General features: G+C 41.4%; 1 protein-coding gene and 1 long non-coding RNA gene across 5 annotated transcripts in view; one reads left to right on the top strand and one right to left on the bottom strand.

Annotated features, from left to right (window-relative positions):
• Nucleotides 1–530: 530 nt before the first annotated feature.
• On the bottom strand, nt 531–21,767 carry LOC109524339 (uncharacterized). Its single transcript, XR_002169946.1, has 3 exons — nt 21,703–21,767; nt 14,480–14,482; nt 531–541 (listed from the first exon to the last, which is right to left on the bottom strand). It is a non-coding gene; the product is annotated as an uncharacterized LOC109524339 (long non-coding RNA).
• The window catches only part of htr4 (5-hydroxytryptamine receptor 4), a 54,595-nt gene continuing 39,864 nt past the window's right edge, over nt 7,770–22,500 (top strand). For 2 of the 4 annotated variants that reach the window (XR_002169934.1, XR_002169933.1), the window contains exon 1: nt 7,770–8,074. The gene's annotated coding sequence lies outside the window, so the exon portion shown is untranslated. Of the gene's footprint in view, nt 8,075–15,242; nt 15,248–22,500 lie in introns of those variants that run through there. The other 2 variants (XM_019884081.1, XM_019884082.1) reach the window with 2 other exon arrangements.

Here is a 22,500-nt window from a genome sequence, read left to right as displayed (position 1 = left end):
CTATACATCTACTGTATGCTATTCTGTATATTGTGCATCTGTATTGTATGTGCTGGTCAACATGTTGTGTGGACTTCTGCTTGTGTAACCGCCCTTTATCTTGAAGCTTCTCAGTCCAACAGCCTTAGAAAAGTGAAGAGAGAAAGTCGAAGTGTCCTTCTAGATTAAGGTGCAAACTCATCTTTTATTCAGAATGGCAGCCCCACGTCCCCTCCAACCACCCACGAGAAATTATTGAAGTACTGTAGCATATAAAGGAGTGGAAGGGCAAGAGTGAAAAGAAAAAAATAAATATATCTGTCATATTCTTGTGAGAATAAACGTTTATTTTTCAAGAAAAAAAGTACCTTTTTATTGATGCCATAATCCTGTAATTCCTAAACTGTGGTACGAGCACCATTTTGTGGTCCTTGAATGGTGAATGAAGTTGTATTTAACGTTTAGTACAATTTTCTTATGTTTCGGAACCATGTTAATGTTCACAGTGTGCATAATGTTACAGTGAATTGCAACTGCAATTATTTTCATGAACACATACATACTAAACTACACGTACTAAGCTACTGTATTTTAATGTTGGTATTTTTTATAGGTGGCATTGCTGTAAAAGGTTTGCGAACGACTGCTGTGATGAATTGTAATTCTATGAGAAGATAAAAGTCTGATAGAAACATTTAAATCAATGCCAACACTAAAAAACTTTTTAGATAAACGATGTACGTATTTTTATTATTCGATCATTTAATTGACATTTTATTTGAAATGTTTGACATTTCAGGCAGCCCGGTGCTCTAGTGGTTCGAGCGTCGACATCACAGTGCAGAGGTCGTGGGTTGGATTTCAGCTCCGGCCTTCCGATGTTGTGTTCGCATGTTCTGCCTGCGTGTGTCACGATTGCAAGGTGGTGGTGGACCCCAAAAAGCAGGCACGAGAGAGGAGCAGGTTGTACTTGATGAATTGTATTAAAACAGAGAAAACTAAATCCTAAACAAACAAAGTCCAAAGTATCAAACAAAACACATGACTGAAGATAAAGCATAACAATGACCAAAACCTGACTGAAACAAACATGACAGTAGCATACAAACAGCCACAAACAATGACCCGACCATGAGTGCTCGGGCTGGGAGTCCTTTTAAAGCACTAATTACATAACGACCAACAGGTGTGCAGCTGCAGGGAGAGCCCTACAGTGCCACCTGTTGGTCCCAAACCGAATCATGACAGCGTGGATTTTCTCCGGGTACTCCGGTTTCCTCCCACATTTCAAAAACATGCATGACAGGGTGATTGAACACTCAAAATTGTCCCTAGGTGTGAGTGCGGATGGTCGTTCGTCTCTGTGTGCCCTGCGATTGGCTGGCAACTGGTTTCAGGGTGTCCCCCGCCTACTGCCCAAAGACAGCTGGGATAAGCTCCAGCACCCCCCGCGACCCTCGTGGGGATAAAGTGGATCAGAGAATAGAATGATGGATGTTTGACATTTCTTTTTCTCAGGTCCAAATTGTTCCAAAAATGCAATTTTCTCTTGATAAACTCTTCCCTTTTTCCACATTTTTTTTCTTGAGGATGGATGTTCTTTCAGTTTAAAAGTCATGGAGTTAAAAACGGTACTATCTTTAAAAAAAAAAAAAAGTTGTATTTCTGAGCTTTTATGTCAAAAGGTTATCATAGGTAAAAGTGAAACTAACTTGCACAGTTGCATAAACTGATGAGGCCTTCTCAGATGAAAGGTGGAACACCTCGAGACAACCAGAATAGTCCACGACGTCTTTTTTGTTCATCCATCCATTATGTGAACTCTTTATCCACACAAGGATTGCAGGCACACTGGAGCCTATCCCAGCTGCCTTCGAGCAGCAGGCGGGGTACACCATGAACTGGTTGAAAGCCAATCGCAGGGCACACATAGACGAACAACAATTCGGGCTCACAATCATAACATGGGACAGTTTAGTGTTGCATTAACCGATCTTGCATGTTTTTGGAATGTGGGTGGAAACTGGGGTTCCTGGAGAAACCTGCAGGCACGGGGACAACATGCAAACTCCAAACTGGAAGCCCGGAGCCGGAAGCAAACCCTGCACCACCGAACTATGAGCTGGATTTGCTAATCTGCTAATCTGTCGACCACCATGACACTCACATGTACAGTTATTGGGGGAGAAATGAGAGAGAGAGAGAGAGAGACAGAGAGAGAGAGACAGAGAGAGAGAGAGAGAGGAAAACATGTGTAATTTTAAAAAATACTCTTTTTTTCTTGGAGAACAAGTCATTTTTCCCCTTTGACTGGTACACATAGTTTGTATTTTCAGTATTTTGTAGGTGGAATATAACATTTTGAAATTAATTGTGTTGGAAGTAATTCAAAGAGTCAGTTCAGTTGAAATCTTCGTGAGAAAACTTTTTCTGGCACAAAGACATTTTGCGTGTGTCCTGAATGCGGTGTTGAATAGCAGAGAGGAGGAGAGAGAAGAGGAAGAGGAGGACGAAGAGGAGTGACGAACGGGAGTGAAGGGGTGACCCCACACTGTGCCTGTCGACGTGCAAATGTGAATCATCAGACATCCCAATCAGCGCAATGCTCGCCACGTTCGCCACCTACCAGGCACAGATGGTGTTTGTGAAAGACGTGAAAACACCGCGCCAGGATCCGGTGGAGTGCTCCGCGATCTCCTTGCAACTTTTTGCTCGCTGGTGGAAAAGTGGAGGTCATGTGACGACACTTGTCCAACTCTTCAGAACACAGCAAATTGGGTGAAAATGTGCCGCAAAGTGGCCCCTGATGATCATAAACACGAACACCATGAAAATAATCTTTTACAGAATTTCCTGGAGCTGTGGGAAATGATAAAAGTCAGAGAAATATTATGGGTATACAATCATTTTTTTTGGGAGTATTTTGAAATATAAGTTGTGTCAGTCAGAGAATAAAACTTATTTTTTCAAGATAATCAAAAAAGGTGTTTTTGTGTTTTTTGTTTTTTAAATGCTGGAGAATACATATTTACTACGAGTAAAATTAAATTATTTTCGAATGAAAAAAAACCCCAAACACAGAACAACAACAATAAGAAAAACGTTTGGGACAAGTAAAAACTGTCTACTTACTAAACCCACGACAGCATATTCAAATGACTAGAGCCAACAAGTGCACACATGGCACGCAGCTGAAGTGTGCTGCTTACACACGGCTGGCCAAATGACTTTGGAGCCTTCAGTGCGTCACATCCACCTTCAGAAGCTAAGAAATTAGCTCATCAGAGGGACAACCAAGGTTAGATGGTATAGGGTTAGAGAGAGCCGACTTAGCTGTTTTGGACACATCCAGAGGCGACATAGAGAGCACAGCGGTAGAAGAGGAATGAGAATTTCGCCGCTGGGACAGAGACAAAAGAGGAAGACCTAAGAAAAGGTTCATGGATGGAGTAAGGGAAGATAGGAGGGCAGTTAGTGCAAGAGAGGAGAATGCAGAAGATAGACTTCAAAGGAAAAGGGTGAGCCCTAATGGGACAAGCCGAAAGAAAAAGAACAGATGTGCGCGAATTAGTAAAATCTGCCAATCCGTCATTCGTCATTAGCCAGCGGCTGGGCCACCCGTCCATCATCGTCAGTCCGTCATTATTTAAAACCAGCTTAATCTGTCATTGTCAGTCCGTCACTCCAATATTGCTATTTTAAGGACTGTCAGTCAGTCTGACATCATCAGTCTGTCATGGTTGCTTTAATTATGCTACCGTCATCGCAAATTTTGTTTTTTAAAAATGCTTTAGGACCGTCAAATCTTCTTCAGAGGCGTTGCATCGGCAACTGCTAAAAATGTCACAAGCACACACACACACACACACACACACACACACACACACACACACACACACACACACACACACACACACCATGGTGAATAAATAAAATCAATGTGAGACAACATCATTGTGGTACGTGAGAGCGAGAGGTATAAACACTGCCAGCGTCATTTGCCGGCTGAGACCAAGACAAAAACTAAGCAGGCTTGAAGAACGGGGAGTGAGAAAGTTGACTTCTCCTGTGAGTGGGTTGACTTGTTTGCAGCTTTTGAACTGTGACCCAAGATAGCAGTTAGCAGCCAACACAACCACCTGTCACCAGAGTGACGAGCGATGTTCAGAAATGTTTTCTTTTTCCTCTTTTTCGCTCAATGCAACGCCGGACGGTATTGTCACCTCTGCATGCAAATACACGCGAGACAGTTGTCAGCGAAATGGGCATCAATCAATGATGAATTGAGAAGATCCATCTGTACTGACTCGGTTAGTGACGATTCCAGTGACAGACGAAAACCAACTTCCATCAGTGCATTGTTTGTCTTTTTTTTTTTTTTTTTTTATAGTTGTCTGTCATTCGCCAGCAAAACAAACATTCCATCAGTGATGGATCTTCCCTCAATACTGATGGAATGCCCACCTCTGGAAAAGAAGAATGTTTATCCTACCGTGTTAAATCATTCTTGATAAATATTGTCAGAAATCAGGGATGCCTTGCGTGTGGGCGCATTAAGATGCAAACAAAAGAGAAAGTGTGTACACTGTGCAAGGAGGCTCATTAACTGCATGGCATCGCATTAACCTTCCTTGTCGTGATTTGCGACAATTAAAAACAACAACAAACCTTGAGGGGAGCAGATATGGGAAAAGCATCATTAAAAAAAAAAAAAAAAAGCTGCAATGGCAAACAGAAGCTTGAGCTCACTTGAACGTGCAGATAATGATTTGGTGATGTATTCAATGCAAATTAGACAGAACACAATAGCATTAACTCAAACACAGCCAATGTTATGTGCCGTGAGGCAAACAAAAAGACCAGGACCCAGGAAAGCAGAGATATGTACCAAAAATCTTTTTTTTTTTTTTTCCCAAAGTAGCAAAACAAAATTGATATACTCAAAAACAAAACTATGAAAAACTCAAGAAAACAAAGTAGCAATTGAAGATGTCCTACAGGGACATACTCGTGACAAAATCAACTCAATCACTCTGCGACTCTTGGGGCTGGAACACATGGCAGCACAGAACAATAGAGAAGCAGGTTAAATAGGCTACCACCTAATCAAACTATCCCTCCATTAGTTTTCTTGGCTACATCCTTGCCCGGGGTCAGCTTGGGCCAGATTCCGCTAAGATTGAGCCAGTGACGAGCACACACGAGACGGGCTCTGTTCCCTAATTGTTTTGAAGGGACACACAAAAGGGCCGGCAGTGGCGCTCCCTGTCTTCTGAGTCCCACACGGAGGGATGCGAAGGCTAAGCAAGCCTTCAGTAGTGGCGGCAACTCTGATTTTTATTTTTATTTTCTTTTACTTTTTTATTCTGAACAATCTTGATGTGTGATGGGCCTAACAAGTTAGCGTTCACTCGGTGATTCTGTAACATTTGGCAGCTCTGCGTTTTGCCACTTGAATGCCAGCCCATTTGCTGTTTTGTGTTTAAATATGATTGTTTGAGCTGCGAAAATACAAATTTTACGTCACAAACTACGATGAGAAACTGCTTATTCTGTGCCTTGTCTTAAATTTAAGACGTGAAATAAAATTGTCCATTGAATAATTTGTGAGATATAGTCTATACTTTAAGTCTTACTTTCATGACCAAATAATGTATTTCATGAAGAACAAGTAAAAAAAAAAAAATTTGTGGCCTTAAGTTTGAAGAAAATTGCCGCAAGTGGCATCTTGAAGCCCGCAGATGCTTGGAGGTGCTATTTCTTGTGTGAAATTGACAGATGCTCTGTGTGCATGAGTGCTGCTGAATTGTTGCACCATGACATCCAGCGTGTGTCATAACCGGGACACTGTTATTCCAACAGCGCAGCGAGCCAGAAGCAGAAAGGATGAAAGACAAATACGACAATTACAAAGCTGATCAATGAAAGAACTGGGAACGTGGAGAATGGTTAGGAGATAACAAGGAGGGGAAAGATTGAAAGAAAGAATCGCACAGAGAAAAGTCGCACTGGAAGGATAGAGATGGCCAATCTGCGGGTATCACCCTGAAAAACATCTTGTAGCAGAAAAACATGCGCCACCAAGCATTGATTGCAAACATGGTTTGCTGCTCAAATTGCACTTGGTCGCTGCTGGAAACTGTTTTCACGTTTTAATACTCAAAAACATTTAGTGGGAGCGCTTTTGCCAAACATTTGGCGAGAAAAAATGTGACTTTTTTTTAAGAGAATAATTTTGAAAAGATTGAGATTTAGGATGGAATTTTTGTAAAGATTTTTTTTTCTCCAAGGATGAGAATCAGGATGATATCTTTTGAAAGAAAACAACGTTTTGTTTCATGAATCAAGACAGATTCATTAAAAAATGTCGCAGTCCTCACTGAGGTGTTCTGTCACCCTGGCCACCCTAGTGAAAATATTCTGGCTACGCTCCTGGGCATGGTGGAGAAAATGTAATGATTCACCATAAAACATTAGTCAACCAGAGGCGATTGCTCTAAGACTACAAGGGAAGCTCAGCTTCCCCTAAAATGTCAAAAAATAAGTGATCAAATATATGTGTGTACATTAAATTGTGTGTACATGTCATTGACTAAATACGCGCTACAACACACTCAACTTTTGTTCAGAATCAGCTTCTTATTACTGGTTACAACGCAACTCTTTTCTCATTCATTCCCGTGGCTTCACTGTGCTTTAACATGTGTGGACGCTGACCCTTCAGAGCCCATTGTCCCAGTCCATTAAAACGAGACAAGTCATTGGATAAATGCTGGTTTTGTCCCGCCCACTGGACGCTCAGCGTCTCTGAGAGTCTATGGACAGTGGGCCTTTATTGGCTGGCCCGGACGCTCAGGTTTTCTGCATGATGATTTGATGATCTGTCTGAGGCTGAATCTCTTTTTGATTGACAGCGAAATGAGCCAATCACCAATCTTTGGGTGTAGGCATCCGTAGCAACATTTTTCAATTCTCATTCTGTTCTGGGTTGAACTGGAGACTTCTTCTAATCATCTTAGCGACACTCTCTTTGTTGAAAACGACTAGCGACAAATTAATCTTTTATTTCTGGTGGGTTTTATTGTAGTTGCTTGTGTTCGCAGACCGACTGACATCACCACAGTTTCCATCCTAACTGAGCAGCGGGACACTAGTTAAGTCCCAGGAAAAGACGCCTTGTTGGTATGACAGGGTCACAGATCATTTTCTTGAAAAGGAACGGAGAGTAGAATTCACGTATAAATAAACGGAAACGTTTTATGATGTAGGTCGAAATTGAGCTTCCCCTCCTTGACGGACCAGAATCCGCCACTGTAGTCAACCTATATCACCCTATGGAATTTTCTGAAAAACTTCAGCCAGTTTCGTTTAGCCACATGCAATTTGGGAGTCATGCATCAGATCGTGGATCTAGAAAAATATCTCCGCCAATTCTATTCAAAAACAAAGAGAAATTCTGCAATTTTAGTTTGCAGCACGAAATCTAATGTACTGTATTGTCAAGTATCACGTTCACTTCCATAAATTCGCAGCAGGGGGCGACATAGATATTTTAATACAAATGATTAACTTTTGATGTTTGAGAAACAAATTTTAGCGGTGCTCTGGATTTGGCATCATTTGTTGAGATATTTGCGCGACATCATATTATTTGTGTTAATTTGTATCATTTCCACCCCCCCCCCCACCACACACCTTTTTATTACTTGCTCAACATGTGTGCGTTCACGTCTCCTTCCTCGCGCGCACGTTCGCTCCGCATGAATGAGGAGTGGCGGCTTGAGCGCGCGCACGTCTGCGTGGAAGCATGTGTCACTCACATGAGGAGGCGGGACCAGAACGCGCACGTACACACTCACAGCCGCGCTGCATCCACTTTTTCTCCCCGCGTCGGACAATCTTCCCAAATATCAACGCACACACGCAGCTGGCTGGCTGAACACGCCTCGTCCTAAGTCATCCGGTCTTCCTCTCGTATCGGTTGCGTGCGCGCCTCCCAGGTCCGTGTGTGGAGCTCCGAGATCGGAGGACGATGTAATTTTTGGAGGGGGTTTGGATTTAGCGCCGTGACAGGCTGGACGCGCGCAGAGACATGGTAAGTAGTCTCCTTTTCCACGCTACCTTTGCGGCATTTTGACCTTCCTCAGTCTTTGAAGTCTCTGCGGGGTGAAGTGAACTTCAGGGCTTGTCAGAAAGCCTCACATCAGAACCATTCCTCCTTGCAGGGAGAAAAGTAGTTTCACTTTAACAACCTTCGTTTGTGAAACATTGATCTGGGGTGATCTGATTTTTAGGGTCTGAGGATGGAGGAATGCTCCCTTTAAATTGAAATTGCTCGAATTCTTTATTTTTCTAAATGTTCATTTTCATAATGTTACGACTCGTGACAATATATTGTTTGGTTGGAATAAAAGAGCCCCCAGCCCCCACCCCCAAATGTGTCTATTTAGTGAACAGTGCAATTCTTTAATTTATTTATTTTGAAATTCAGCTTCCGGTTGGCATCTCTATCATGAGTAGACCCATAAAAGACTGACAAAAAAAATTTAAAAATCTATGCCAGGAAGTCTGACATTTTGAGTTACATGTTTTTAAGTGCATTATGGCCATTTATGACACCCAAGCCAGTTTCGTGCAGCAATATTAATTTTGGAATACATTGTCTGTCATGTGGTCGACTGGTTAGCACATCACAGTGCAGAGGTCGTGGATTAAATTCTGGCACCGGCCTTGCTGTGTGGAGTTTGCATATTCTCCTCGTGCCTGCATGGGTTTTATCTGGGTACTCTGGTTTCCTCTCACATTCTCAAAACTTGCATGGCAGGTTCATGATACACTCTAAATTGTCCCTGTGAGCGCAAATGGATGTTTGTCTATGTGTGATCTGCGACTGGCTGGCAACCACTTCAGAGTGTACCCCACCTACTGCCCAAAAACAGCTTGGATAGGCTCTAGCATGCCCGCGACCCTTGTGAGGAGAAGCGGTTTCAGATAATTGATGGACGGGTGGATTGTCTGTCATTAGTAAGCCCATAAAAAAGTCTCAAAAACATTAATCGAAACATGGCATTCGGATTAATATTGTTTGTGGATTACGAATTTAACAGCAAAATCCACCCGTTTTTATCCATTTTGGGGTGGAGCCGTTTTATCGCTTGTGTCTAAGGACTCAGGGAACGACCAATCACAGCTACAACCTAGACAACAGGTGAGTCGCGATAGGTGTATTGGTGCCGTGTTTAGACAAGTGGGGGTGGATAAAACAATGACTTGACTTCCCTTTTAAAGATAACATTTTATTTGATATTAACTTTTACATGGGTGACTTAAAGACCAACATGTCTTTGAGCGATTGGCTGATTGCTAACAAATTTGAACTTTGTGTGTAGTTGACAGATGAATGATGCAAAATGGAAGAATATTTGGGTTTTCCTCACTGTGTTTGTGTGTGCGTGTGTGTGTGTGTGTGTGTGTGTGTGTGTTTTCATGCTCACAACCCCTACCAAACATAATATTTCACCTGGATGAACAAGCATGAAATACAGGGTGAAGTTTTGAGTCTTTGACTGTGACAAAGCCCCCACAAAGGCATTTTATTCGGGCTGAGAATAAGAGCAACGAGGCAAGAAAGCAATTTCAGTAAACACAATACATTGTAATTACATCTAACAGCAGTGGTGTATGTGGGAGTGCTACAGCACATATGTACGTATGTGACACCAGTGCGTGATTCAAAAGCTTTCTGCCATCTGTCAAGAGTCAAATGAGATGACATGCATGTCTTGGCCTATGTGACAGGGTAGCGGAGGGGTGTTCGGTAATCCATGGATCTTCTCATTGATTGACACGAGTCAACACTCTGAAGAGCTTTCATTCTAAGGGATTATGTTTGTATTGCTTGGATTGGTGCACCACTTCTGCACTGCGGGATGTCATTACTGTTGTCATAAGTGTTTTTCATTTGGTTCGGAATTGTTGAAAAATTCACTTTGCGAAGCCAGTTTCTGTTGGCAACATGAACTTTGTCTGTGATTAACAGACCCACAAAAAAGTTTCAGGAAATCAAAAGACACTGGGAGCCTGTCATTTCGAGTTGAAACGATCACTTTCGGAGTAATTTCCGGGGACCCTGGCCTCGTGCAAATCTTTAAAAATTCAGCCCTTGAAATCTGTTTCATTTCAGGGCAAATGTAAACCATGAAATTTGGTCTATCATGAACAAACGCATCAAAAGGTTTCGGAAAACTATGGCAGGAAGAGTCAGTAAGTCCGCCATTTTGGTTTTAAGTGGCATTTCAAAGTGTCATTTCGAGGGGTCTTGGCCCACATTCAGCCCCTGAAGGCAGTTTCACTTAGCAATATCAAATTTGGTAGTCAAGTCTTATCACGAGTAGACCCACAAAACAGTCTCAAGAAACTATGCCTGTAAAGTTATAGAAAGTCTGTCATTTTGGTTTAAAGCTGACATATTATAGTCCTTTTGACCCCTTCCAGGTGTCCTTTCAAAGACGGACTCACCCTGGAGGTGACATCATTTCAACCTTGGATACTAGACATATGGTTATCAACCTTCAGTTTTTCCACTGTATGCACAGTATAAAGTCCTATATATACTGTATTTGATTTACTTTCTATAGTTCAAGGTCTTGACAATAGAAACTATGAGCACACTACGTCTTGCTTTTTATGGTTATGCAACATTTTATGGAGCTTCTGGCGGGGTCGAAGGTGCTGATTATGCTTCGTGGGAGCGCAGGCGGTTCACACCTTGGCCCGCCTGCACGTAACCGGCTTGCACGCCGCTTGCAACAGCGACAGGCACAATTGATAGTGGCACGGAATGACATTGCGGGCGGGGATGTAGATCTGCAAGCTACAGCTTACGCCATGTGGTAATGAATGGACTTGATTGAGGAGCGTTCTTGAAGGTAAGTATTGATAAGGACGGCACCTTTGTGCATTCTTTTTGTTGTGCTTTGAATTCAAAGTAGCCTTCATGTGTAGAGTTACTCAGAGGAGGACACGCTCAGTATGCCGCTCCTGTTTGATACACAAGGAAAGTGTCTCGTAATTCATTTGAAATTCATTCCACCAAGGTGAAGAAGAAAGCAATGGCATTGAGTTAAAGATTCAAGATTGGCTTTGGGATGCAAACTTGGATTCGTGTTTCAAATAAATGTTAGGGTCTCAAATGAAGGTAGGGTGCCTAATAATGCTTAGTGTTTCAAACAAAGGTTAAGGTGTCTAATGAGGCGTTCACACAATTAAGATGTCAAATTAAAATTCTGAAATTAGGGTTTGAAGCCTGTTTTAAGCTTTAAATTAGTGTTAAAACAGAATTAGGGTTTAAAGTTAGGGCTATAGACCTCATTTAGGGTATAAAAGTTGGTGTAAATAAGGTCCATAAGCCCCAGAAGAAAGGAAAAAAAAAAAACCCCAGCTGTCCAGAATTCCCCCAGACACCGGATTTTTGTAAATACTCGTAGAATAGCTCACACTGACTGAATGGTATGGGAGGAGGCAATGACAATTTGTCCAATCACCTGTCAGTCACTTTGAGTCTCGATGACGTGACATGGAGAGATTTGTGTTTGTGTGTGCACGTGCTTGTGTTTAGGGAAGGGGCCTTTGGTAAAAAGACAATGTAGACGTGCATATACTGGATGTTATTTGGGACTTCTGACAAAGGTTGAGTTGTTAACAGTTACTAGGAATGGAAAAATGCGACAACAAGCTCAAGATGAGCCACATGCTGCTTCACCCAAGTTTATAGCCTGTTCTGGTAAATTCCATGACAATGATTAAAAGTGCTTAAGTACCAATAATAACACTGAAATATTACACAATACAATGTTATTGTAATATTTCCATGTTTTTGGAATGCGGGAGGAAACCGAAGTACCCAGAGAAAACCCACACAGGCAGAACATGCAAACTCCACACAGGAAGGCCGGAGCCGGAATCAAACCCCGCACCTCTGCACTGTGAGGCAGATGTGCTAACCAATCGATCACCGTGCTGCCTCCAACTCTCCAATGAAATGCAAATTATCTCACACTCACCTGCCTGTCCAAAGTGTGTACTCCATCACTCCAGACTGTCAAAAAGTCCACTAAAAATGTCTAGTTGCGTGAACTAATCAAAATATTTACAGGCGTTGTTAGAACTCTCAAATACCTCTACAATCCCTCTGCGTTCATAAAGGCTGATTGATATATAAATAGATAGCATGGGGGGAGGTCGGATAGCGGTGAGTCAAAGTGCTACAGGACGGGAGATGCAGGACCGTGGAGGGTTCAACGGGAGGCCGAGACGAAGACGTCTGAAGGACGACCAAGAGTGCGGGAGTTATTTTGGGTTGTTGCACCTCGGGCGTCTCAGTCACAAAGCTTCTGTTTGATGACTTCACCCACTCACAAACCGACCTGAAACACTTCGTGACAGCGTGTGAGGACCCACCGTGTGCCCCTCCCTCGCCTGCACTGAACTGGTCCTAGCGATCGTATTAAAATATGGCATATGCGTGACCAAGCATACTGTTGACTTTTTTTTTATTTTTTTTTTAACTTTGTGGATTATTTCTTGTCATTCATCTCTTTCAATGGTGCAGGGTGGCGGTTATCATGGTTGAATAATTGGCAAGCTATGATCCCATATAACACTTTTCATGTCGGCATGTGCATGGTATGTGATCAAGCATGTCAACTTTTTTGACTGTGTATTTTATTTCTAGTTGTGTTTATTTCTATTGTTCAAGGTGGCGGGTATAATGAAAAACTGGTAAGAAATGATAACATTAGTCATATCACATGTTCATTGCATGCAGGTATGGGACTGAGCAAGCTGTGTACTTCATCTTTTTTCGCTGCGTGCATTATTTTTCGTTGTTGTGTTTCTTTCTATTGCACAAAGTGAGTGGTTAAGCATTGGCCGTAAAACCAATTTTCCTGCAGCAAATACTTCCGAATAGCTATCGTTTGAAATGTAAATCCTATACGGGGTTACAGTCCACTTGCATTGGGGCCAAAAGTGCATGTGCAGCAGCTTGTCAACTCCAGCAGATGGAGTTGAACAAACTCATCACAGCATTTTACAATGGACCACACGAGTCTTCTGTACGTGTGCCCAAACTGCTTTGCAGCAATAAAAGCAGAGCTCACAAAGCAAACTCCGTTACCCCATCTGTTAGTGGGCCGGAAAAGAGAATTAAGGGATGTAAATATATGCAAATGACCCTGATTTATTTCAGCCTGTTGACCACTGAGGCACAGACATCACTGCTGTGGTGGAATTAAAAAAAATAAATAAATAATAAAAAAGGTTCAAGAAATGTGTGAGTGTCACACAAACACACAAAGGCAATTTATGCCGGTGATAAAGCACTGACAAAGATTGCAACTACCTTTAATGCACAAGCGGCTATTTTTAAAATACAATTTGCCCCTCATCCATCCTCAAAAAGTCCTTTGAACCACCTTTGAATCAATAAAACACTGGAAGGCGTGCCAAAAAACAGGTGGTGCTTGGTGATAAACCCCTTGTAAGGCAATTTTAACCAATCAGAAAGCAGAAGACGTAGAAAAGACACAATAACCAAAAACGCTGTTCACGAGATACTGATGCATAATGTGATGTCCTAAAAGGGGGGCAAGCAAAACAACAGAAAAATGGCCCGAATTATATACCATGGAGTTGTTTTTTGGTTTTTGTTTTTGTTTTTTTGTTTTTTTTACTCTGGGGATTATTTCTCATTGCGCCTGTTTATCTCTTGGTGATTGGGAATAATCGGCGAGATGAATGATCGCATTAGTGATACGAGGCACAGAATGCTGATGTGCATGTGGATTCAATGTGACTCTTTGAAATATTTGGAGTTATTCTCATTGTTTGTACTGTGCAAGATGGCTGTGATCATAAATAATTGGTGAGATGAGCAATCACATTAACTGTATGATACACTGCATGCATACATTGGTGTGTCGAGCATGTTTTTTCTTTTTTTTTTTTTTTGCGAGGACTTTGTGAATTATTTCATTGCGTTTATATTAACATGCAAGAGAAACATTTTGAATAACTTGGCGTTGGAGCTTTACAGAGTCTCAAGTTCTTGTGCTGCCATGGGATGATTGTTCGGCGTCTAAGAGCACTCAAGCGTTTGTAAATATGAAGTTATGAGAGCTGAAGTCTCCCTCTCGTTCCCACTCGCTCCGGATGAGAGCTGCTGTTAAAAACCTCCCAAAATGTGCCGGAGCTAATGTGCGCTCACTCATCTTTTATGCATGTGAGGCAGGCTGCCGACCGCCCCCGCACCTGCTCTTCAATGCTCTCGTTTACATTTCATTTACGCTAAACTCGTAGTTAGATCACTTTATTGATGCATTGCTGCACAAATGATTTTTGTTTTGTTTTGTTTTAACGTCAGGCATATTTTTACAAGAATAAAATCGGAACCCATGGCCAGGGACCCAGAGTGGGTTGGTCAGCCCCACCGAAGAATCACCATCTCCAAATCGTTTTAGTTGACAGTTTTATGTAAACAACCTCTCGTCCTCTGCATAGTTTGTGTCCTGTTTATACCGTCTCTACCGACTGAGAGTTTTTGCTGACATCTCAGATGACCCGTGACTTCCTGCGTGTCCATCAAACGCCGCTCCGTGACTCAATCATGTTAATGCGCTGCAACGAAAAAAGCACTTCTATACAGTCCCTCGTATCAACGTATACTTGCTGATGCACCCCCGCCGTCTAGTTTTAGTATGTGAGTATGATAACATTAGCATGTTACCACTGCATGTGGGCAGAGAAGGTGTCATATTTCACATGTGATGTAGGGCAATGATTCCCAACCACTGTGAAATAGCACATTGGTGTGCCGTAAGAGATCATCGGCTGTGCCACAAGAAATTAACCATTTATCAATGATGACATCCTGAGCATATGTATACAACATTGTGGTCTTTTGGTGACTTTGAAAGTTAATACAAGAAGTTGGCAGGTTGGCTCTAGAGCAGTGATGTCCAACTCCGGTCCTCGAGGGCCCGATTTGAATCAGGGCAGTTGGAGGAGGGAAAGATGTAAAACTGGTGAAGAATTGGTGAAGAATTTCAAAAATGTTTATACCTGCCGATAATAAATTATTTGAATGTATCACTTAACACCTGAATATGATTTTGAACTCTTTACCCTTAAAAAATATACGATTTACACGTTATTTGATTTTGAAAAAAAATAACCCAAAGTGTGCATACAGATGAAAAACAGAGACATGGTATAGTACATTTGTGTGTTGTGCTTTTAAATGTTGTGGCCGAGACACCTCTCTCTCACTCTCACTCTCTTTCACACATAGCAGCAGCAGGGATTGAGGAGGGCTTACCTAACCAGCTAGAGCTCGTGAGAGACCCTGTACTCTTCCTTGGTTTCTTAATACCACAAGCACCTGCATAATTCACTTAGGAGCCATACCTCAGGCTAATTTATTGCAACAAACAAACAAACGAACAAAAAAACAAATCTATTTTTTTAACATATGGATTTTGATGCCTACCTTTTTTTCTACCTCACCCTACATATGGCTTTGCCCATCTGTCAGTTTTGAAAATCAAATGTGGCCCTTTGAGCATACAAGTCAGAGGAAATAAGTCAAGGAATTATTGCGCTTCGAAGCCCCCAGTGGAGCTGCCGACACAGCCTCTGAGCGCCTTTCCCCCCCTTATCCTACTCCACATGACCACCTGAATGATATGCTAATGAGGTCCCTTTAAGACCCTCAAAGGGGTTGCCAGGGCAACACACCCAGACTTGTTGGAAGCCCTGACGCTAACATGCAGGAATTGATTTAAATTTTTAATTAAATTGCAAAGAAAAAAAACTTCTTCACATAAGGACGTAGAAATAGTCTGTTCTAGGGTCAAACTGTTGCCCCTCAGAAAAACTTCGACACATTAGGCATGCTTTTTGTCACATTTTGAACAAAGGGAGCGAGTGTTATTATTCAAGCCTAAAAATGAATTAAAAAAAAATATATATATATATATATATATATATATATATATATATACATATATAAATAAAATATTTTTTAAACTATAAAAATAGGCTAAGTACTTTGTTATCAAAACAATAACATACAATAAGACTGCTAACCCTTTGAATACGCAAGGCGAACTAAAAGTAAAAGAAAAGTTTGCATGCTTTAAGGAAGCTAAATAAATGAAGCAAAAGTATTTGGCCTTTGAAAACTTCGGGCCCTATTTTCATGGACAGGCTTTGTGTAAAAAATAATGGATCTTCATTTTTGTGCCAGGGCAAGTCTTGGTTACCATGTTTAGGATTTTGGCAGACCGTGCTGCAGCTAGCTGAGCGTTCTGAGGACATTTTCAATTAAACGCCCATGGTGCACCAGACAATTTGGTAAGAGACATTTAATTTTTAAAAAAATGTGTCACAATAATATCCAGGCCTCGAGAGCCAGACTTGCAGGTGTTGTTCGTTGGCAAGCACCTGGAAGCTGTGCCTGCGCCCATGGGGCCCGGCCAGGCTCTGCCCGAAAGGACAATGTGGATCTCACTTCCAACAGACTCACCACCTGTGGGAGACGCCAAGGGGGCCGGGTGCAGGCGTTGTTGGAGCTCCAAGGAATGAACATTGAGAGCGTTTCAATTTTTGAGTACCTGGGTGTCCACGTAAAACAATAAACTGGACTACAGCGAGAACACAGACACACGCTACAGGAGAGGTCAGAGCCGACTCTTCCTTCTCAGGAGGCTGAGGGCTTTCAGCGTTCAAGGGCCACTCCCGAATAACTTTTATGAACTCCATAGTGGCAGCGGCTTTTTTCTTTGGAGTGATCTGATCTCTGGAGTCAGTGAACACAGTGCGGGACAGCATGGTGATGGCTAAACTGTCAACCGTGCTAGACAACCCTACGCTCCCCCTCTGGGACACTCTGAAAGCAGCGTACAGGTGCTTCAGTGACAGACTTTTACTCCCGCACTCAGTGAAGGAGGTATTCCGCCGCGACTTCCGAATCACAGCTGTCAGACCATGCAACCGTAACATTATACAGTTGGATAAAATGGACTGGAGAGATTAGATAGTTTATGCAGGACAATAGTTTAGGTTTTTGTTTTCGGCAATGGGCTTCTTGTACGAATGTCTGCCCTTGCATGCTATTTTTTTATTTCCTGGATCCATTATTGCTGCTGAAACACTTCAAATGTCCCCATTGCGGGATTAACAATTTTTATCCTATCGTATCAACAAAATGAAGTAGCATAGTAAAGTACTTACCCTCATAAAGTACTTACCCTTGAAAGACAGCCGCATAATTGTATTGCACTTAGCAGCCAGCTCCATACCATTTTGTATGGACATCATCTCATTGAGCAAGCAGGGGAAGTGTTGTGTGTGTACCCACAAAAAAAAAAAAAAATGCATGAGAAAAAGTTATGAAGCCATGTTGGCGCATGGGCAGGCCCACTTGGCGGGAGATAAACACGGAGGAGGTGGCGGCCTGAGCAAATGTACTGCGGCCCCTGTAGAATAAACACCACACAAGTGGAAGAAGAGCGGGGGAAGGAGATTGTGTGTGAGCGCTCGTATGTGAGCGCTCGTGTGTTTGCGTGTGTGTGTGTGTGTGTGTGTGTGTGTGTGTGTGTGTGTGTTTTCAGTTGATTAAGAATGCCATGCTTCCAGGCAAAAAAGTAATAGTCCAAAAACGACAGTCAGTTGTGCAGTATGGGTTTAATAGTAGTGAGCATGTGTGAATGAAGTAGAGAAGAGTATTAGTTTGTAGTGTCTACATTGTATAGTAGTTCTGTGGATATAATAAAGAAGTAATTTACGTATTTACTATGCTAGGAGTTTGTACTGTATGTATAGTGTGGTAGTAGTTTTTAGTTTTTACATGTTATAATATTGTGCATATAGTAAAATGGTAGTGTACATATGATAGTAGTAGTATGTAGTGTAGTATATAGTAGTAGTAAGTACAGTATATAGCACCGTAGTCATTTGTACGATGTATGTACTATATTGGTAGTTTGTAGTGTCTATGTAGTATAGTTGTCTTTTGTACTACTGTATATATACTCGAGTAGTAGTTTGTACCGTGTACTGTATATCGTTCAGGAGTAAGTAGCTGAAGTAGTAGTGTTAGTATTGTGTACATGGTGTAGTAGTAGTTTGATGGGTAAATGCAGTATATAGTGCCATAGTTATTTTTAGTGTACATAGAGTAAGAGTAAAGCAGTAGTAGTTTGTACTATATAAATTATACTATTGAAAATTGTATGCTAGTAGTTTGTAGTGTGTGTATAGAAGAGTAGTTAGCACTGTATATACTGTAGGAGTCATTTGGGCTGTTCAAATAGTATGGTAGTAGTTCAACTGAGTAACTGCCCACTAAACTCACCTTCTCACCACACAGCAAATGTCTGCAGTGCATACAAAAAAAACAAAAATTAAAGCTGAGCTGTATTTGTATTTTCTTAATCTCATCATATAAATACATTGAAACATTTATTTGGAACATGTGGTTGACAGAGTGAGAAAGAAAAGTAAGACAAAAAAGAATGAAATGCAAGGCGAGTACACGTGTGATCAATGTCGCAGACACCCCTACGATTGGATGCAGTGTTGTCCAATTTGCTCATAACTGATCCAGCAAGGTACAGATTAGCAGCATTTTATAATTTTAACCAGTACTTTTGATGGCAGACTGGGACTTCACATGAGCTCACAGTGCCCTTTTTGGTTCTATGAAAGATGTTTTTTTTTTCTGCCTCCAGGTAACAGTTTATTTAGTGTGTATGCCGTCGCTTAAACAAGAAAGCTGCAAATATACGTAATACACCGCTAACACAAAGGCTAACCTCAAAATAAAAACACCAAGCATTGACAAGCTTTTTTATTTCGAATTTTGCCCGCATGGTGGCATGACACGGCGGCCCGGTGGTCCAGTGGTTAGCAACCTCACAGGTTTCAACTCCGGCTCCGGCCTCCCTGTGTGGAGTCTGCATGTTCTCCCCGGGCCTGCGTGGGTTTTTTCCGGGTACTCCTCCCACATTCCAAAGACATGCATGGCAGGCTGATTGAGCACTCTAAATTGTCCTTAGGTGTGAGTGTGAGCGGGGATGGTTGTTCATCTCTATGTGCCCTGCGATTGGCTGGCAACCGGTTCAGGGTGTCCCCTGCCTACTGCCCGAAGTCGGCTGGGGTACGCTCCAGCACCCCGCCCCCCATCCCCCGCCACCCTTGTGAGGATAAAGTGGATCGGAAAATCAATCGAATCGGTGGCATGACAGCTAGCTTGACTTGTGTTTTGGACATTTCGGTTCGCCTTACCACAGTTATACATAGCTGCTATCAACAAGACACCATCCCGAAATCATATTTAATCGCCAATTCAGGATGCTAAGAAACTGTAAGTTAATTACATTGTCTTTGCATGATATGGCACATGTCTTCACCATTCCCGGCCAGTAGATAGACGCTATTTGCTAGCCGCTAGCAATGAGTGCCCAATTGGCAACAGCAAGTAGTCTGATAGCTGATGGATGAAGTACAAATGGAAGAATCGAAAAGTGTGCTGTTAAGGGCCTAAAAGAGTTGCAGGGTCGAGTGTGATAAGTATCGGCAAACAAAGATGTAGGTCAACAGTCTGCGAGTGTGTAGCGCTGACACTGGTTGCTGAAGGCCAAAACTGAGGCCGACCTTTCCCAGCAAAGATAAACATAGCAGTGACTTGATGGCCCACCATGCTCAGAACGTTGTCACACATCCTCCTACCAAGGAGGTGCCCCGACATCCGTAGTGGGATGAACTCAACCTCGTGAATCTCCTACCCATTATGTTTAAGCAAAAGTATTTGCAGGTCAGCATTCAGAAATTTGGATGTTCACAGATTTCTTTTTTTTTTTTTTTTTTTTTTGCTGTTGTTTTTTTTTTAACCTACTCTCCATTATTTGCTGACTCCCCCTCTTCTTCCTCTTCAACAATCTTCTTTTAATTCTTCACGTCATCTCATTTCCTCATTTTGGACCTTAACGTTATAGTCTGTGTTTAAAGAGGAAATATGTGCTTTGGTTTGATGGGAACTAAACTGAAAGCCCAACAAGTGCCCAAATATGGGGTTGTCAAGGAAGTGGAACAACAAAAAAAGAGCAAGTATTTTTTTATAAATAGAAAAAGTGCTTCACAGCGAGAGCTGTTCCTAGCCTCATAGTGGCAGCTCTTCCTAATATTTTAGTAGACTTGACCTTTCCGAGTTAGTCTAAAGGTGAATTTTAACAGCTGTCTTAAATATTTGTAATTTAATGTTGTACAGGATGATAGGAAGTCACCTTGAATGACCTCTGCCAAGGAGGGCACTCTTATTTATAGTTTGTGAGTGACGAAAAACAATGTTCATTTTGCTGCATTTTATTGAATGAATAAGAATGAATAATACATCAGTTTAGACTAAATTTACAGGCAGGATGAGTTGCTCCAAATAAGATTTTCTGGCCCTGGCAGAGGTACAAGGCCGAGGAAAATGCCATGATTTATTTATTTCTTTTCTTAATGAAAATTCAGGATTTTTTTTTTTTACAAGCATCTAGCATGAATTTTAATGACAACATTTAAGTGTACCTTTTGGTGTAAAATATGTGCCTTGACTGAATAAAGGTTGAATACTTTAGATCTAGCTTTGCATGTCATCTAAATATGGATCAAAACCCAAATCTGAATCAGCTATCTGTCAATCGCAGTGTAAATGGACCGAGTCCATCCAACTTTGTCAGTGCCAACCCATCAGAGAGCTTATACTTAGTTTCATGTTCGTATTTCTTATTTATTACTGTATGACTATGGACTTCAAATGTAGCTTGCGCAAATAATTATCCATATTTATATGTCTTAATTCACACTCATTGTTCAAATGCCCCTGCAGAATATGATTTTACTTTATTGCACATTTACAATTCATTATTTTACGGTTTATAATTTCCTTCAAATTTCAATGTGCAAGACAAAAATTCGGCATACAGTCCGTATCCACAGATGTTTCATACATTGCACAAATTGGTCAGTTAATAATTCATCATTATCTCGATTTGTACAAATGTTACTGTAGCATAACTAGATTATACTTACTGCATCACTTACCAGGTACCAACGTGCAACATCTTTATCTGCTTTTTCTCCTTGTTTTTCTTGTTTGGGTAAAATTTAACAAAATCTGATGATTACTCCATAAAACTGTTTTTTGTTTGTACTTTGTTGGTTTTTATTTGCATAAACTACTGTATAATATAAGTCATATAAAGTAAAAAATACTTTGTTTTTGTGTGTGTAATGTAAATGTCAAAGGGAAATGGCCTCATTGTTGGTCGTATTTATTTATTTATTAGCATTTTTAGCTGTCAAAAGTGTAAAAAAAATTCAACCACTGTGTTTGTATTGAAATGTGCACAAGTGGGAAATTTGTAAAAAATTAGCTCGGGCCGTCACCTTCAGTCCATCATTATTTCAAGCTGAACCTAACTGTAATCGTCAGTCGCTCAGTCCCTCATATTTTCTCACCGCGCTTTCGCCATCTCTTCCATCAGTTAAAAAACTAAACAAAATGTTAGAGTTCCACAGATGAAAAATCCAACTTGATTCAAAGGGTAAATGGAGTGCACTACAGTATATATCAGTGTATCTACATCATTACAAACCCCACAGAGGTTTACGCACACATACATTTCGTATACATTTATTTGCCAATCTATTGAACAGTTAAGTATAGTGTGAGCACACTGGTGGCTGTCTGCCACCGTTTTAAATCTTACATCCCCCCCAAAAAATATTTCTTTAAAGTTTGGTTTACTTGAACCAGAATCCCATGTTGCATTGAAGCCAAAGGTATGCTCCTGGTGGATTAATGTATCTCGTAAATCCTTGTGAAACTGAAACCAAGTTGCCAATACTGTGGTTGTTTTTTTTTCTTTTTGCATCTTCTTCTTCTTCTTCATCTTCTTCATCTTTTTCTTCTTCTGTCTTTTGGAGGTTGGCAAATGACTTCTGACCACCTTCTAAAGTGGCGTGTGTGTCTGCATAATACCTGTACTATTTCACAACCTCTTATTTAACCCTAGTGTTTCCACAAATAACAATTTTAATTTTAATTTGAAATCACTTGACGTGTAAAAATGTCTGAATATTCACGCTACTTTGTGATGTACTCTTAAACTAGTTGTTGTCTTGCCTGATTGTATTTAATACATGATTCGAATACATGCTCTGTTGTTTCTTTGGTGCATACCCCCACCTACTGTACAGGAAGTGCAAAGTGTTTCCATATGAAGTCAATGCAGTCGACTCAAGCAACCAGCTGTATTCGCCCGTGCGAACAAACACTTGCGAGGGAGGTGTCATTGAAACGGGCTTCGTCAGTGACGGACTGAGAGGTCTGTTGGTACTTGATGATTACACTGACGGCCGAAAACCCAGGTCTGTCAGTTTATCTCTCTCTCTCTCTCTCTCTCTCTCTCT

Source organism: Hippocampus comes, unplaced genomic scaffold, assembly GCF_001891065.2.
Source record: "Hippocampus comes isolate QL1 unplaced genomic scaffold, H_comes_QL1_v1.1 scaffold156, whole genome shotgun sequence".
Taxonomy (NCBI): Eukaryota; Metazoa; Chordata; class Actinopteri; order Syngnathiformes; family Syngnathidae; genus Hippocampus; species Hippocampus comes.
Note: the sequence above shows the minus strand (reverse complement) of the source record. Positions and strands in the feature narration are given on the sequence as shown.